General features: G+C 30.7%; 1 protein-coding gene and 1 non-coding gene across 2 annotated transcripts in view; one reads left to right on the top strand and one right to left on the bottom strand.

Moving 5' to 3' along the window:
• Nucleotides 1-17,914, top strand: part of LOC118189821 (neural-cadherin-like) — a 1,221,277-nt gene that overhangs the window by 1,049,741 nt on the left and 153,622 nt on the right. The window lies entirely within an intron of this gene.
• Nucleotides 3,809-3,881, bottom strand: TRNAS-UGA (transfer RNA serine (anticodon UGA)). The gene has a single exon. It is a non-coding gene; the product is annotated as a tRNA-Ser (tRNA).

The following is a 17,914-nucleotide window of genomic DNA, read 5'->3' as shown; positions in this document are numbered from 1 at the left end:
GAAATCACGAGGTGACTCTATCTTCTCATCAGGAGTGTTCTAAAGGACTTAATGTAATATGACAGATTTATGAGTTTGGTGATTTGGCGGGTGCCAACAAGTTAATATATTTTATACTAAAGAAAGGATTTCGCCAAAATTTAGGAACAGGGATGCAATTTAGGTAGAGAATCGCCAACACATTATTAAGCAATATTATTAGAATTTAATTTAATCAATTGATTTAAAAATATCATTACATATATATATATATATATATATATATTGTGTATGAATGTATATATGTATTGATATATATTCAACGTAATTTAATAATTTAATAACATTAATGTAAGAGATAAAATGTTGAAAAACGTACCTTTGGACGTAATTTGAAATCTGATACCTTTCTGTTTTTTTTTTTTTTTTTCTAAATATATTTTAGATAATTTTAATTTCTTCATTAAGACATTTAGAAATCCATTTAAGTAATTATTTTCTTACTCAGTTTAATGAATATCGTAATATTATTTCATTTTGTGTATTAGTGGACGCGCTTTGATCAGACCGGTTTCTTATTTCGGCATAACTTTGTTAGTTTGCTTTGAATGCAACTGTACTTGAAAGCATTTTGATATGCTTTTGTAAATAAGTGTAGTTGAAAGGTGTTTTTGAAATATTTTTGAAGATTAAGGGGTTTTATAAAATATTTAAATGGATTTTACATTTCTTTCAATATGTACGGAATTTCTTTTATTGAACTATAAATTCATACAAAAAGAGAGAACTTTGAAATGTGCTGTATATCTGCTTACAGAAAAAAACTTATCATTTAAGTAAAAAAGTTGATTTTTTACTTATTTTTTTCCCTTTTAATCATATTAACTTTAAATATTTTGCTTTCGGGATAAACTCTTAGAACTGCATATCGATAGAAACCATTACTTCATTAATTGGATCATAACCTGGGTCATGTTGCTAAGGGATCCGAACTCCTTTTAATGACATCCGAAGCTTCTCTTTTTATGTTGGTAAATATATACTACTGATTTTATGAAATATGCATTTTTTAATCAATTACTATTCTGAATGCTATAACGATGGAATAAATTATAATGAGTTCATGCATTCTGGCATTATAAACTAATCTATAACCGTACATTATAGAAATTATCCGAATATTATATTTGGGATGTTTGTATACAAATATTTTACAGGCTGTTTATACCTTGTTTTACAAATACTATTTCATTTTATTTTATTAAAAATGAAAATATGAAAGCTGTCTCAGAATATGTTTCTAAATACTTAACTTATCAAAACTTAAATTTTATTCATGTGTTATCCGATTTTTAGGAATAAAAGTTTAATGATTATAGAGAAGGAGGTATATATTACATGGAATTAAAATAATGTACTAGAATAATATCTGAATGAATCAAGCATGAGTTTATATATTATCTGAATTAATATATAAAATCACATGTTTCGAGACAATGCACAGTTCTCTCATCTTTATTAATCCTTTGCGATTATTCTACGAAATAAGAAATAATAGTTAAATATAAATGAGGCTATATGTTTATTTTTGTTAATATACTAAAAGGTTATCTCTCTGCTTTTAAGCATATGCGTTCATGGGTATTTTTGAATAACAGTAAATAAAAGAGTACGGATATTTGTAAGAATGCATTAAAACATGATAGCATGAAAATTGTCGAACATTCAGAAAGACAATAATTGTCAGATAAAATATCTCGTCTGAATATATATATCACAATGCAGATGTCATTTAAGTTTCAGATTATCTATTATTTGAGGAACTGAATAATAGGCACTGAAATGTTGATTTGTTAATTATTATAAGAGTTGAATAGTATTCATAATTAGTGCTATGTGTGTGTAACGTAGTTAAGATAGTTTGTTACATAATCCTCAGTTATGAAGTTATCACAATAAGATTAAACTGTCGTATAGTTAGTTATTTTAACGTATTAAATATTTTACAATTAATCATTTTTGATTATTCATTTAAAGCTGGAAATGCTGTCATTTGGAAAAGCTAATTGGTTAATGATTCTAATAGTTTGAATAGTATTAATTATTACTAATATTCGTATGGAACGTTGTCAGTAGAATTTGTTACATGATTCATGAATTTTTCACAATAAACTGAAGTATGGTTATATTAAGATATTTAATATTTTGTAAATAATAATTTTTGACTGTTCACTTAGCTGGAACGTTTTCATTCGAGCCTTTCTTTCCTTTTTTTTTGGGGGGGGAGGGGGTAAGAAGAAGTGAGAGATAAGAAAATAAAATGACATGAAACATTATAATAAGCGTGTAATTGAGATTAATGTCAACATACGACGTTTAAGTAAGTTTTGTCTTCTGTAATACAAATATGTGAACCTGAACAATACAGATAAAAAAATCTGTTTAAACTAATAGAAGAGCAGTTGTTCATCAACTTAAAAACTCGTTTGCCCCGTTTTATATTATTGTTATGACTAATTATTCATTAATATATTTATATTCTCTTTCTCATTCATCTCAGTCTTTATTTTTTGAGACCTTTTATGAAGTGCAATTACGAAGAAAATGCAATTAATTTCTTTCGTAGACAGTTTCAAATTTTTTACAGAGGTAATTATTAGAAATATAATTCTAATCGACATAATTAATTAAAAGGACCTGATGAAAACCAAGTGCTAGAATTTTCTAGCTCCAAATGGTATTGTTTTTACTATGTCTTGAAACGTCTTTTACTGTGTTAAAAAGTCTTTTACTTCTTTTATTATGTCTTCTTTTTGTGTCTTATTGTGTCTTAAAAGGTGTGTGTTTATCCTTTCCCATTTCTCTAAATATCAATGTAATCCGTACTCATATATTTCTGCAGATTTTGGAAAAAGCTGTAAAATATAGTTTGTACATTTTAATGCCAAGAACTCATCTGCAGCTTTATCTCCCTGTTGTTATGTTGTGATAAAAGTGTACATTTGTGTCGTAAAAAAAAGCTGAGAATGTATCCAAAACAAGTCGGAGAGACATATATTTATTTGCAGTCCATCAAAGAAAGTGAAAAAAATTCATAAAAGCTTATAACCATCAGTCATGAAAAGTAGGGGAAAAAGAAAATATTTACCCCCAAGATATTGTTCAAACTTCTGTCCCTAGAAAAAAAAAACGTCTTTTTAATACCAAAGGGCGCTTCATTTAGACTGGAAGCGAATCTGACAATCTATGGAGCTTTTATTTCTGTCAGTTTCCAAGTGAAACGTAAAGTGAAAAAGTATATATTTTTGTACGGAATAGTATAAACATTGTTCGGATATTTCTAAAGCTTTTAAATCCTGCTTTTTTATGATTCGCTTCGAGCAAAGAAGAGAGGGTAGGAGGTTAAAGTTTTCTTTAAAGCTAAAAAGTAAAAAGTCTTTCAAAATAAAGTCTTCTTAACAGATAAATTCTCGGGTGCAAAACTGGTGCAATAAACATTCTTGTTTCAAAGCTGGTGAGCAAGTTTCTGCCTCAGTAAATAAGACCTAAATGCTTACTTGAAATGGTTGCTAAAATATTTATGACACTTACCAGTGAAACTGAAAATAATTGCACTTCCTCTATTTAAAGCTTTGACAGGCTTCTATTTCTAAAGCTAAATTATGTAAATGATAAAATAATGTTCCGAGTATAGACTAGCTCACGTATTCGACAAACCTCATTACTGGAAGTGATTTGCAAGAAGAAAATAGTCCCGCGCGTAAAAAAGATTCTTTCATATGTAGAGTCATTAGGTTATTTCGACGCAGGGAAAATGAAAAATGAGCAACGCCTTCGCCGGGACTCGAACCACGGACCTCTCGAATTCACGTCGAGCGTGCTGACCACTACACCACGAAGGCATGCCAAGAAGGTGCGAGAAATACCATATATACTCCCCCTTTTAAAGGGCGACTGGGGTTTTAGGGAACTCAATCGCCAAATCCTGGTGGTGAAGAATCATCATTCACCATCTTTTAGTCGCGGGCGCCACTGTAGAGTCATTATGTTATTTCGAAGCAGGAGAGATTAAAAAGGCTTTCCTCGGGACTGGAAATACGGACCTCTGGAATTCGCGTCTGTTGATATTCTTCACGGGACGTTCTGCGGGCGTTGGATGTGGGTTGGACATTTTAATGATTATTGAAATAATGGACCTAGACTTTAATTAGGACTTCAAACTGCAGATTATGCATCCAGTTGATGATATCAACTTCTGCACTACTGAATCATGTAACCATTCTTTCCTAATATATTTGGATATTCATGGACTAGGATTCATTCTGAGCATGCCATACTTACTGTAAGATACTTACTGTTAATCAATCTTAATCGAAGCGCTGGAGAACGTTAAAATTAAATCAGAGAGACAAAGAAATGTCAATATTTTTATTTATAAAGTATTATTAGGGAGTATTAGGGTTTTAAATATCCGTTCGTCTGGGATCAAACCCAGACCAAATTCCAAATATTCAGCTGTCTTAAACACCCGGTCAGTGGTGGGGCGTTAAACTAAGAGTAAAGTGTTGTATTATCCCATTTTAACGAAAGTCAGAAAATTCCACAAATCTCACTTTCTTAAACATTTAATAGAAAAAATGTAAACTAGGTATATACTGTTTTTACTTCCTTGTACGAAGTAAAAAGGAAGTATTGTAATCGCGAAAAGTTTCAGGCAGCGTATTTCAACGAAAATATCCATTTTGACCGCTATCGAATGCAATTTAACGATGTTTTTGCGTGATATCTGTACGTAAGGACAGAATAAAAGACTCGTTTCCTCCAAAAAATTATAAAACTGCTTCAAAATGAATTCTGAAGAGAATTTTCTTGGAGTCTGTACGAACGTATGTACGTACGTATCTTGCATAACTCACAAACGAGTAGCCTCAGAACGTTGAAATTTTGTATATAGGACTGCTATAAGATGTAGATGTACACCTTGTATTTTGGTTGCAATCGGCCGCACCAAGCGTATATAAATATATTTATATATATATTCAGTCTGTTACCCGGCTCAGTGATCTCAGTTTCTTTGCTCTTATATGTTTGTAAATTGCACATTTTTTGCTTTAAAAATGATTGATTTATGTTGTTCTTATTTTCCAGTTAAGGGTTTTATGTCTTTAGTAAATCTATATGCAATATTTTTAGAATTATCAACAATTTTAAAGCTGTTTAAGTGCCGCTAAGCCTAATATTTTTTTTTGATGACGGCCATTGTTTGTTTACATTTGAAACAGCAGACTAGTTAAATTGTTGCCAATCTAGAGAAACTTAGCTTCGCAACAACAAAGATAACGCCTTCATTTATTATTGCGAATTAAATCATGCTTAATCTTTTCTGGAATTTTTTCGAGGAAATATGTCTTTAATATTTAGTTCATAATTTTTAATACATATATTTTGAGTTTTTATGTATTTTTGCCTAGTCGCGAAGTGAGAACTGAATTAATTGAATGAGAAATACTCAATCGTCTGTGAAAAACTGTTTCTTTCCTTAATTTCTTTTATACATAGTTCTAGCTTTATTATAGTATTTGAATAGAACATGTGGCAACGATTAGATAATTCTTTAAATGATATAAATTTTGTGTATTCTGAATTATAATATGAACGAAATATAATACTGTTAAGTGAATCTAGCGCCAGAGTGTCGCTATGGTATGGTAAACAAATAGCGTGAATTTTAAAGAATGCATTTATTCTGTTGTGGTTTATGCGCTGTCGGCAAAGTAGATTTAATTCAATCCAATAAAAGTTTCAATGAAATGCAAGAAAAAATTACTATAATTTAATATTCCGTACAAGGAAGTCATGTGGTGTACACATGAGATTTTTTTATTATCCTGAGATATTTTGTGTGGTTATGTTTTATTCTTTTATCATTATTTTGTTGATCAATTTATTATTATTAGGCCAAACGGACTTTTGTTTTCGTTTTGGCATTTTGCGTTAAAATCTTTAAAAAGCTGTATCACTTTTCAATTTGTTGCCACCAAATATTATTGCCCTGTACTATGTTTGAACAAATTAAATAATGAAGAATTCGCATAAATGTATATATGTTTCCTGCAGTGTGATAAAATAACGGTATCTAGAGCTATTCAATTTTGAATGTCGTAATCCTACTGCGAATATGGGCATCTGGAAGCCCAAATTTGAAATTTGGAATTTGTTTTATTATCGATTTCATATTCTGTAAAACTTTAACAAATTTCTGACTAACAAACTCAAGGATTTCAAAGCGAGTAATGGCAACGCTGTACTGGAAAAAACATTTTTATCTCTAGTTCGTGAGATTCCGTATCGGAAATTCTAAAGATAGGCTCAATTTAATATTATTTTGCGATATTGCTCTTGAACTGAATTTTATGGTTTAAGTGCGAAGAACATGATATTTAATAAATAAAGGTAACACACAAATGTTAAAAACGCCCCTTTGGACGTAATTTAAGATCTGAAACCTTTCAGATTTTCGTTTTTATTATTTCTTTTCCAGGTGTGTTTTTCAAGTAAATTTTAATTTAGCTAAAAGAATTCATAGTTCATAGATAATAAGACATGCTGGTTACAACTTTAGTTTGTTTGTCCAGAGAGTAAAATTTAGCTCATATCCGGAAAGAAAAATTAGCAGTTTACCCTAGCCAAATAAACTTAATTACAACAATTCTAATTCATTTTCATTGTACCAGTTCACATCTAATTAGTACACCTAAATACATTTCACTTTTAAAAGTTAATTTCTTTCGTAAAATAAATTGCTTCAAATTAAGTTTATTTCAAAGGAAAACTCTTTTTATTATCTTAACATTTGAATCTTCACAAGTTTTTAAAAGAGTTATTTCTAGAACATCAATCAACTTGTCGCGCATTTGACACTTATTTAATTTCAGAGAAAGTAGTGTTAAATTTTTTTCCTTCTAGCTTTTGCGATTATCTTAAATATTCTATCTAATAATTAGATTTGAATTTTTTGAAGACAGACTTTGTGTTGAATACATTCATTATTTAATAAATATTTCGCTTATATTTATGTATCATGTCTTATCCTATCAGTACTATAAACACTTGATTATTAAAAATAAATAAATTTTTCGCAGCTTCCTAATTGCAGTTTGACAGAAAATGTGAAAGATTTTAATCATTTTTCAAGATCATTAACGAATTTGAAGCCTGTAAAAATAACTTAATTAGCTTCTACGCTACAAGTTATCCGAAGGTTAGAAGAAAAAAAAATAGTTTACGGAAATCTGTGCTTACATTTTAGTTTAAAATTCCGCTTCACTTGCATGTAATTATAATTTTCAAGAATTCGAACGATATTTTTGAAAATATACGGCACACTTCTTGAAAGTAACTTGATTATTTTATAAATTCTTAACGGAAGAATTTTTTATGCTGTCATATATTTTGTAGATATTATAATTGCATGCAAAGTAGTGTTAATTTTTTTTTGTCCATAGGTCAATAGTTTTAAAGATCATTAGATGTAGAAATTATGTTTTCATGATGCGAGTTTGAGATATCGTTCTTTATAGGAGTCTGGAAGCATAGTCCGTATTGATTACATAAGAGTGGACTATTCATATTCTGTGCATTCTAACGGGAAACTATTGTAATGATGTACATTCAAGGGGTTTGAACATTATTATAACTTTAATAAGATATATCAAACTTCTTCCGCACTGAATTGTAAAAAATAGAACATGTTAAAATAAACCTGACTATTTCTTTAATCTGGTAAGAATAATCTTGTATCGTAGCTACAAAATTTCAATCTAACGATAGGAAAAGCTATTTTTTCCTCGAAAATAGATTAAGCTGCGGAAGAAATGTTTTCATGTTTAGTAAATACTCTAAAAGGAAAACGAAAATAATTTCTAAATTAAATTGAATGTCGATGTATAAAACAAGCAAAGTTTAATTAAAATCTGAATTACACCAGTTTTAGTAAGAATGCTTTGTAAGTTTGATAATAATATTTAACTTAAACAACTTTAATTATTTCTGAACTGAGAAATGACACAATGAAATATCGGTTAAAACCAGTTCCGTTGAAATGCTCTCTTTGCTGAACATTTCTGCATTTCATTAAAAACATATAATGCCTCTGTGAAATTGTAGAGACATTAGTTTTTTTTTTTTTTTTTTTTTTTTTTTTTTTTTTTTAAAGCAGAAGACTTGAAAAATGAGCAACGCGTTTGCCGGGAATCGAAACATGGGCCTCTGGAATACGCGCCCAGCGCTCTGACCCTTACACTACGAAGGCATGCTAAGGAGGCGGGAAAAATACCGTATATACTCCCCCTTTTAAGGGGGTGGATGGGGTTTTAGAGGACCCAATCGCCAAATCTTGAGGCGTGGAGAATCATCATCCACCACCCTTTAAGTTCGGGCGCCACTGTAGGCACCCAAACTGAAAGGTATTAGGTATTTAGGCGATTAGGTATTTGGAAGCAGGTGAGATGAAAAATGAGCAATGCCCTCGCTGGGACTCGAACCACAGACGTCTGAATACGCGCCCAGCGTGCTGACCACTACACTACGAAGGCTGGAGAAATACCTTATAAAATTAAAAGATAACTTCCTTATTAAAGCGGTTACCACGCTTAGTTGCCAAAATTGAGGAAGTTAATCGTCTAATCAATAGCGTGCAGATTTCTAATGTTAAACAAGGAAATGCCATCTGAAATCGTGAGGGTTGTGGTACTAACTAGGTTAACTTTTAGTGAGTTAATATTTTTCAAGCTGAAATTCCCCAAATTGTTTCCCTACTGATGATATAGCCGTTAGATATATCATTACAGTGGAATTTTTTCTAAATGTTACGCGAATTTAAATTGCACTATTAGTAAATTTGTATGCATGATCCGAATTTCTACTAATCGATATATTTGTTTTCTCGCTTAGTTCGAAGAACTAAAAATTCAACATCTTTCTGCTGTTTACTTTTAGTTAATGCTTTTAAAACGAAAAAAAAATCTTCAACGTGTCATCTATATATATAAAGAAGAAATGTTTGTGTGTTTGTTCGCTGATAACTCAGTCACTACTGTAGCTATCGTCACCAAACTTTCTACAATTATTTTCTGGGTTCTAGAAAAGGTCGACGTCTACTTAACTAGAGTAAGTAGACGTCGACCTTTTCTTTCCGTCTACTACTACTTAAAGGTGGTGTGTGGTGGTGTATTTAATTATGGCAAAGCACACTAGGGCTATCTGCCTAAGAGGAGGGATGCCTTTCGTGGAGGACTTTCTAAGGGAAACTGGCTCGTATACACGTTACACATGGGGAAAACCACGAAAACACCCATGCAGCCAGCCCGTTCGCGGGATTCGAACCTCGGACCGAACTACCAGTGTTCAGCGACTTTACCGCTCGGCCGCTGGTGGGCCCTACTACTTAAAGTAAATAAAATAAGAGATATTAATTAAAAACGCTTAAAACGCTAATTTTCGTCCTCATTTTTCCGAGTGGCAACAGTGCTGGTATTAGTAACAATGGCAACAGTGATATATCAGGCAACAATAGCTGCGTGACATTCTTTCGTCGAAACAATTTTCGAATTTTCGAAAAAATTTCGAATTTTTTATGTGGGTTCCATATCGCATCAGAGTGAAAAATGCATGACTATGAATTGTACATTTTGCTCAAAATAATGATATATTTGTTTTTATTTCTGCTGACCCAAATGGCAATTCCATATATCATATGGATAAATATAGCATATGACTCCTATGATTAGGTAGTCAGTTTTGGTATATGTATTGAATTTTACTTTGTTTCTTTGGCATTTTTATGCGTTACAATAACGCATCATATGCTTTATAATTAGTAATATGCTATTTTATGAATTTTCGAATGATGTCATGAGTAAAATAATACATTATTCTCAATCTAACTTAACCGGCATCGGGTGCTTTCGCTAGTTTAAAATGTTTTGCATGTCCGTTTCGCTGTATGTTTTGTTTTAATTAATTTCTTTTCACATTTTAGTTTTTAGTGTTTTCCTGATTTAAATAAATTGGTCTCTTGAATTCCGAGTCTATGTAGCAGTTCATGTTTTTAATTTTTAAATTTTATAGATTTTTTTCTGATGTCACGCTCTCCCACTCTTAAATTTTATAGTTTATCTAGTTTTCCTTTTATTTTTCTACGTTTTTTTTTTTTTTTTCTTTTTTTTTTTCTCTAATTTTGTTTTCCTGTGATTTTTCCTTCACTTTTTCTTTGTCTCTTCTTAATCTTTGCTGTATTTCTCCAGTTTTATTTTTATTTGTGAAAATTATAAATATTAAGTAAAGTGTGTCTTTGTAATAGTTTACCATATTTGAAGTTTTTTTAGGTATTTCTTAGTCAACTTAATTCAAAACTATCCTATTTATTTCAATGACACTGAAACATTTTGGGTGCTTCTTTGGTAGATGGTTGCACGGATTTTTGGCGATTTACTTTGGCGCAATTGTTGGCATGGTTTTTACAATCGTCAGCCATCTTGAAAAACGCCGTTTTTACGTAATTTATGCACAGTAAAATATTCGAAACTTTAAAATAAAAAATATCGTTAAAAATAATTGATTAATTTTTTGCTGAAAATGTCGTTTTTTAAGAAGGCAGTCAAATGTAAATAAATACGTTTACTATGAGTATAAAATACTAAAGTAAGGGTTAATTATTACTTTCATATAGCAAAGAAATAGAATAAAAACACAGCTATAAAAACATCATGCCAACATTTAAAAGAATTAAAATATTACTTAAATTGAATATCGAATTAAAAACATCATACCGACGTTTAAAAGAACTAAAATATTACTTAAATTCAATATCGAATTAAAAACATCATGCCAACGTTTAAAAAGAGTTAAAATATTACTTAATTTCGAATCCTTTAAAATAAGTTTTATAGGATATAATTATTCAGCATTAAAACATATGTGGCAAAAAATATCTCGGCAATTTTTGAAAACAGTGTATTATTTTTTTATAAAAATTGAAGTATACAATTATAAAGTAAAAGAAAAATATGTACCTAAATTTTTTTGAGTATTTAAACTGTCGTATATTAATAAGTACCTGAAAAAATCGGAATCATAATTTAGATATCAATGAAAAAAATTTGAAAAAAATTAATATAGTTTAAAAAATGTAATCTAAGGACAAAAATTTGTAAAAAAAATTGAAAAATATAATCTAAAGAATTCGAAGAGATGAATAATAAAATTTTAAAATGGCACGTTAATGCACAAATATTCAGTAACCAATGACGGAACTGATTACAGCTCGTTAATGCACAAATATTCTGTAACCAATCAGGGAGCTGATTACATCTCGCATAGAATTAAAATTATTTAAATAATCATACATAATAAAATCATTTTTAAAAAAAATGCAAAATTAAATTGTATTTTAATATTTAACGGCCGTAAATAATGTTTGAAACATTAGATTAAATCTATAGATATTAAAACCTGATGTGACATCATTCATTACATCATCCACAACATAAAATTCCATAAAATATCGTAAACAATAAAATTTTTATTTCAAATGAAAATGCAAAATTAAATTGATTTTTAATATTTAGAAGCCATAAATAATATTTAAAACACGGAATTTATGCATCATAAAATGCATTATTTTTTAAATAAAAGGACAACAAAGTATCGGTTACCATATATAACTTTTCTAGCAATGGGTTTACCAAAAATCGTATCGCTCGAAAAAAAAAAAAAAAAAAAAAAAAAAAAAGCCAGCCAAAATCCGTGCAATTTTCTACCAAAGTAGCACCTCATTTTGCCTTTTCCTCCAAATCTCAAAAGCAACATTAAATAAATATCAAATATTAACTTGTCTCCTTTTCTGTTTTTTATACCTTTGTAATATATGCACTGACTGTTTAAAAAAAAACTGAAATAAAATAAAACACTACTAAAAACGTTTTTAAAAATTTTCAGCCTGCGTAAATTCGCGTACGTCATCTTGAAAATACAACCCTTTAGCTCTATTTTCCGCTACTTCCGTCTATATCGCTTTACAAATTTCTCCAGCTCTTAGAAAACATGAATTTCTGCTCGATTTCAACACGAGGACGGCACAAAAAGGGAAAAAACATTATCTGCCGTATCAGGAGAATAAAGAGTCGAATGATTTTCTTCTTACGGTTTTCATATTTCTATGATCTGGACGACAAGAAAAATCCTTGCTTTTCCACATACAGTTTGCGTGTGCTGATATACCATGATGTGCGTTGTTGCGAAAGTAGCAAATGTTAAGACGTCTCGGTGGGATTTAGAGTGGAAGAAATAAATGATGCTCGGGTCACGTGATAAATAGCTTGACCTTACATAAAAGCATGCAAGGATAACCTAGAGTTTGAGAAAAGGCAGTAAGAGAAGTCCTCTAATATCAACAGGGCAATGCTGAATTTTGTATGCACTTGAGCCATTGTTAAAATATTCAGTGAGGCAAAAGTCGCTTGCCAGGAGAATGTACGTAATTGGTGAATAAACGCAGTTTGTAAAGCATATAGATTGCTTTTTATTTGTGTTTTATTACTAAAAACCCACATCTATCTTAATTAGGATATCCCTCTGTCATATGTTATTTACTTGTTTTAGATCTAAATTTTTATATTTATTTATTTGCATTTTTAGATGTATATCTATTTATTAGCGGTCCAGACAGTTTTGTAAAGCATATTGATTGTTTTGCATTTGATGTTTTATTACTAAAGCTCATATGCTATTTATCTGGTTTTCATTTAGATCTATATTTTCATATTTATTTATTTATTTGCTTTCGTTTATTTATTTTATGCAAATGATTATGCTAAGCGATTTTTTCCTAATACTGTGCATTACGTTTTAACGATTATTATACGTATTAAAATCATGCTGAAATTATTAGGATATAATTTTTACAGTAGTTTTACTGTGAGAAAAGGAAGGTTTTTATAGTCTGACGGTAGTTTTTTCGGACGAAGCTTTTTGTACATTCTGTTTAGAGTAACACAGCATGTAAATCTAACCTTATTCGTAACTTCTCTTACGTTTCAAGAATATTAATTTTAATAAATAGCCGTATATTTTGTGTTTACAAAGCTGATTCAGAAAATGAGTACCGTTTGTGCATATCTGACAGCACGGTCTCGCATGTATAGTTACATCGTTCAATTCCAGAACGAAGCAGCTTAGCCATTTTGTTTGTTTACATTAACGTACAAGAATTTTTTGTTGGTAATTATGTTTGAAACAATCAATTGACCCTTCAGATGTGAAATAAGAGCCTTTGTCTAGTTTTTGAATGCAAGAAATGTTTAACCTTGTGAAATTTATCATCAGATAAGTGAAACTTATGGAGAGAACGCGATAAGTGAAGGTATGGTGCGAATGTGGGTCGAGATGTTTAACGAAGAAAGGGAAAATGTTAACGGACGGAGGAGCACAATGGACGCCCTTCGTTGATTATCAAAGAACTGGTGCGCTGCATTGACGGAAAAGTTCGTTCCAATAGCCGATTCACAATTTTCGATTTGTCAATGCATTTTTAAAACACTTCACGATCTATTATATGAAATTGGGACAACATTTGCGCTACAAAAAACTGTGTTCGTAATGGATACCGAAAGCACTAACATACGTTGGAAAACGAAAATACATGGAAGCAGCCTTTAGAGTTTTTGCAGCGTTATGCGACAGAAGGAAATGATTTTTTGAAAAGGTTTATCACGGACAATGTCTTCTCTCTTAATTAGGATATCCTTCTGTCATATTTTGCAACAGTAAAAATGTCAGTTCTTATGACAACATAAAGCGCATACGTAGCCTGTTTGTTAATAATAATGCACTAGATTTACACTTTTAGAAATCATATTATATATAGTAAGGTTTTTCCGTCAACTGTGTGTCATTCTTTTTATTTATTTGTTTATTTGTTAGTCAAAAAAGAAAAAAATATTAAAAATCTCGGTAAATACACTTTATAGACGTGTCTCTTCCAGCAATGAGAAATTCCTGCCTGGCATTTTCACCAATGACCCATATTAAAATCTAGCTCGAATTATGATTTAGGAGATATATTCATGTAACATTTTACATTAAGAGGCTCTTTTCTTGGCATCGAATTAAAAATTACGTTTTCCATGTATTTGAAATGTGTGTTGCTGAAATCACATTTCCTTCTTTACTGCGGGATTTCTTCTTTAACCTCTTCGCCGTCCGTAACGCGTTTAGCGCATTCAAGTGAAACATCCGCAGGGCGGCCGTAACGCCCTACAAGCGTTCTTCTAAATTTTAAAACTTTTAAACGTTTAAAACGCTTTCTAAAAGTTTACTTGTTTGAGTTTTTATATTAAGATGAATATAAAGATGCCATTCAACATAAAATAACGGTATCTTTCCTTTTATAAAATGCATGCACTAAGAAAGTGATGCAGAGAGAACGAAAAAACGTTCTATTATATTTTTGCAATTCAGTATGTAGCAGATTTGCTTTGATGTACGATTATCACAGTAACAAAAGTGCATATTGATTTTTGAAATGACAAATCGTAATCTGAAGAGGATAAGTCTATTGAAGCTTTCAAGCCTGAGTAAATGACTTCTCTGTTTATTTCATCGAACTATTATCAGGCAACAGTACTATTACCCATCTAGTTCCGCAACAGATTCTTTCCTGAGAGAAAACGAATTTTTAACCACCTGCATTTTTAATCACAAAAGAACTCTTTTTAACTGAAATGCAAAATTTCAGTTTCTGTTGTGGTTTCGGATCTCGCCTCTAGCTTTGTACTGTTCTGTCGTCAGCATCTAATTAAGTAAATATTTTCATTGGTATTCTTAAAGATAAGTAAAACATCTGGATTTAAAATTAAATTACAGTTTCTTAAATATGAACCCGAGCATTAATTGATACACCTTCTAATTAGCTTACATATTTTAACAATTAATTTTCTTAATTTTCAATGAACAATTAATTCCTTAATTTTCTTCCTTAATAATTAATTCCTTAATACCTCCTAGAGGGAAGCACTAATCAGGCATTCTATTTCTAATTGAATTTACCCCGAATATTTATGAATATTCGCGCCATTTTACATAAGATACAAGACAGTGAGAGATGGCTTCAACGTCTACTCAGCAGAAAAAGAGAAAAAATGAGGTTGTGAATTGGAAAGACAAGAAGGATATACGTTTGATGAGTACAGTTCATAATAACTCGATGATTGATGTTGGAACACGGAAACGACCAATAACTGTAAAAGATTACAACAACAAAATGGGAGGAGGGGACTACCTGGAACTGATGTTATCAAATTATCCTGCTGTTAGAAATAAGCAGAGATATTATTTTTCCATTATGCTTTATTCCTTATAATTTTACTTAATATTCATTGACATTCATCCACTACGAAAGTTATGCATGGAAAGTTATCATGCACAGAGAAAACAACATTACGTGCTACGAAAAACAGACGGCCGCTGGGGAGAAATTTTCGAGGACAGGAGAGGACGGCGGAAGGGTTAATAATTTTCATTAATAATTCTTTAATCCTTGTAACTATTTCGATATTTTATTCTGAAGGCATATTTGATAATTTTTAAAAAATCTTTAAACCTGTTTAGACAGTTAATTTGTATTATACCATCTTTTCTATTTTCTTCACCAATATATATATACGTATGTATATATATTTCAGAAGCTGATATATTACAACGAATAGAATCTATTGTGCACAATTCATTAATTTTTATATAAACTGTAAATAAATAATTTCTAAAAAACTTCAAAAACTTAAGACGATTCCATGTATTTTTACAGATAAGTCATACGAATTTTCAGCATATTTGTATGAAACGAATTTCGAGCATATTTGTAGTTTAGTTGAGCCGCACGAAGAGTCCAAATTATCATACATGCACTGATATCCCATGCAGAAATTTAACCATTTGCAGTTAGAGAATATCTGTTTAGGCAGTAAAAGGACAAGCAATGATTAATTATGCCAGTGGCTGAAGCGGCTACGAAATCAATTAACCGTCTCCGTAATCGCTCGCCTACTTGCTGCATATCCCCTCAGGCCCTGCAGCTTCATCAACACCTGACACGGATTCCCAAATTGTGCTTTCGGAGCAATAGAAACAAAGTGAAATACATATTAAATATATTCTGTTATTATGTAGTGACCAACAATTATGATATTTAGGTAACTATTGAAGCAGTTGTCAGTTGCATGAAAGTAAATTGCCTGAGTTTCCTAGAATTAAAGTTTCCTTTGCAAATGTCGTTTGCAAAATTAGCAAGAATGCGACAAACCATTTGACATATCTGAAGTACTTTAGACAGAATTTTAAAGAACTATATGAATTTTTTATGCATTTTATTGCAGCTGCTGGGAAAGTTAAAAATATGAGATGCAATTTTAAGTCTATAAAATCGAAAATCGTTATTATTCTCGCAGCATGTCGTACGTCAAAAAGTTATCGTTTATAAATTAAGATGCCATTCAACATAAAATAACGGTATCTTTCCTTTTATAAAATGCATGCACTAAGAAAGTGATGCAGAGAGAACGAAAAAACGTTCTATTCTATTTCTGCAATTCAGTATGTAGCAGATTTGCTTTGATGTACGATTATCACAGTAACAAAAGTGCATATTGATTTTTGAAATGACAAATCGTAATCTGAAGAGGATAAGTCTATTGAAGCTTTCAAGCCTGAGTAAATGACTTCTCTGTTTATTTCATCGAACTATTATCAGGCAACAGTACTATTACCCATCTAGTTCCGCAACAGATTCTTTCCTGAGAGAAAACGAATTTTTAACCACCTGCATTTTTAATCACAAAAGAACTCTTTTTAACTGAAATGCAAAATTTCAGTTTCTGTTGTGGTTTCGGATCTCGCCTCTAGCTTTGTACTGTTATGTCGTCAGCATCTAATTAAGTAAATATTTTCATTGGTATTCTTAAAGATAAGTAAAACATCTGGATTTAAAATTAAATTACAGTTTCTTAAATATGAACCCGAGCATTAATTGATACACCTTCTAATTAGCTTACATATTTTAACAATTAATTTTCTTAATTTTCAATGAACAATTAATTCCTTAATTTTCTTATTTTAATAAGAAAATTAAGGCCATTTCTAGATATGTTTATTCTATTGAATGATACGATAATAGTAAAAAAATATCGTTTCAGTTTTGTGCTATTTTGGGGAATATGTTCTTTTATCAAGTCTATACTAAATATCCTTTTCATTTCTTTGTAGATCGTAACGCCGTTTGCTCAATATTCATTTGTCATGGTTTCAAAACATTTAATTTTCAGTTCGCTGGTTTTTCTGGAGCATCTGACTGCTTTTATTGCACGCCGATTGGTGACGTCTGCACTTTCTTTAGCAACGAAATTCGTATCCAATCTTTTTTATGTGTTAAGCTTACGTTGCATTTCTCGTTCTTGCTGTCTGTGAGGATAAACTTTATGTCAGAATTGATAGTTATATTATGGTTGCAACAAACAAATTATTTTTTATTCTCGAAGTGAAAGAAGCAGATGATTCCAAAATGGCATTTCCTTGAGACATGTAAAAGATCTTTGCCTTTACTTTTTCATTTAGCTTTGAGAGTTAAATGGAAAAACGCTTATATTATTCCTGTTTTCCATCATTCTGTTACTTTTCTGAAACAAAGTTATAACAAGAGCAAACGTTTCGGCATATGCTTAAAAGAATGAACCTTAACTTTTGTTATTCTTCGAGAAGTTTTAGATATTTGAGTATTCATCACTAACTTTCATCAACATCTGGGTCCACATCCCGATGATTTTTTAAAAATGTTTTCAGGTGTTTCCTCGCCCCCCCGAACTACTACATTTTATCTTCTTTTATT

Source organism: Stegodyphus dumicola, chromosome 1, assembly GCF_044657685.1.
Source record: "Stegodyphus dumicola isolate Sdum_Otavi_A_Nest chromosome 1, ASM4465768v1".
In the NCBI taxonomy this organism is placed as follows: domain Eukaryota; kingdom Metazoa; phylum Arthropoda; class Arachnida; order Araneae; family Eresidae; genus Stegodyphus; species Stegodyphus dumicola.
The sequence above is the reverse complement of the archived record's forward strand: the minus strand, read 5'-3'. Positions and strand labels throughout refer to the sequence as shown.